Below are 1211 nucleotides of genomic sequence, written 5' to 3' on the forward strand. Positions count from 1 at the left end.
ATCCAATACTTGTTTCTTACTAATTTTGGGGTGCTGATTCAAAAATAGTGCCTGTTTTGCTTTAGCACGTCACACTTTCTCACAAAATATTATGAATTTAGTAGCATATCTGCTTTCAACAACCATTTCTAAGGTGAAGAAGTCTTGAAATAAACTTAAAAACTGCCACAAAGACATGATTTCTATTATCCTCTGAGCCAGGCTGCAGCTATTTATTCAATTCTCAGCCAGTTTTCACGTGTATAAATGATTCCGAAGACATTATTTTATCCCTAATCCTGATTTCAAGATTAGAAGTATGACCAGTGATAGAAAAAATTGCAAACACAATCAGATGTTTTCAGCTACATCTATTGGTTTTACCACACCCAAATAGTGACAGAAAATGAACTCAGCATCATAAAATTCAGTAATATTAGCCTTTTTTGCAGATCAGCAGATTTTCCCCCCGAGACATAGGGCTGTGTAATAATTACTTAATGGCTCTTCCAACAAAAATATTTTAGGCCAGGCCTGAAACGCAGCTGAGTATCCACGAAGGGTGTGGTTTGAAAAAGGTTGAAAACCGCTGATCTAGGAAAACAGAGAAAACTATGGCATGGTGGACAAACACTGTATTTACTGTATACTTTAACTTTATACAAGTAGCACAATTGCTTTGGGTTTTACCTGTACATGAAAAGTCACATTGTACATATTCATACACTATTCAATTCACTACCATAAATCTAATAACCTCCAATAAGGGGTTTCAATTAACTAAAGAGATACTAGAAAAGTCTCAGTCAAGTAAAATTCAAGCCTTTCATTATATAGAGGCTGTAGGCTTTTGTGTGCCTTCATTTCTTAATGACTCTTTCAATTCTGTAAGCATGCAAGCTCTTTTCATTGGTTAAGACATAAATCGGATTCGGTCCAAATGGCGTCCTCCTGCTTTCTAATGGCCATGCATACAAATGCAGAGTGATCGCAGACCCTGGTAGAGCCCAAACGCTCTACACATAATCTCATTACCAGTGAGTCAAAGGAAATGGCCTGGGCCAAAAGATAAGGCCTTCAGTGAATGTGTGCTGTTAGACTTCTCTCCGTAATGGGATCATATACTCTGACATAGAAAAATAAATAAACGAATATTTAGAGCAACACTTAAATTATTTAACCAGTTCTAAATTTGCTTCACCGCTGAGTAGTCTTATGTACAATAAGAAAAA

Source organism: Sinocyclocheilus grahami, unplaced genomic scaffold, assembly GCF_001515645.1.
Source record: "Sinocyclocheilus grahami isolate Dianchi unplaced genomic scaffold, SAMN03320097.WGS_v1.1 scaffold8372.1, whole genome shotgun sequence".
Lineage (NCBI taxonomy): Eukaryota > Metazoa > Chordata > Actinopteri > Cypriniformes > Cyprinidae > Sinocyclocheilus > Sinocyclocheilus grahami.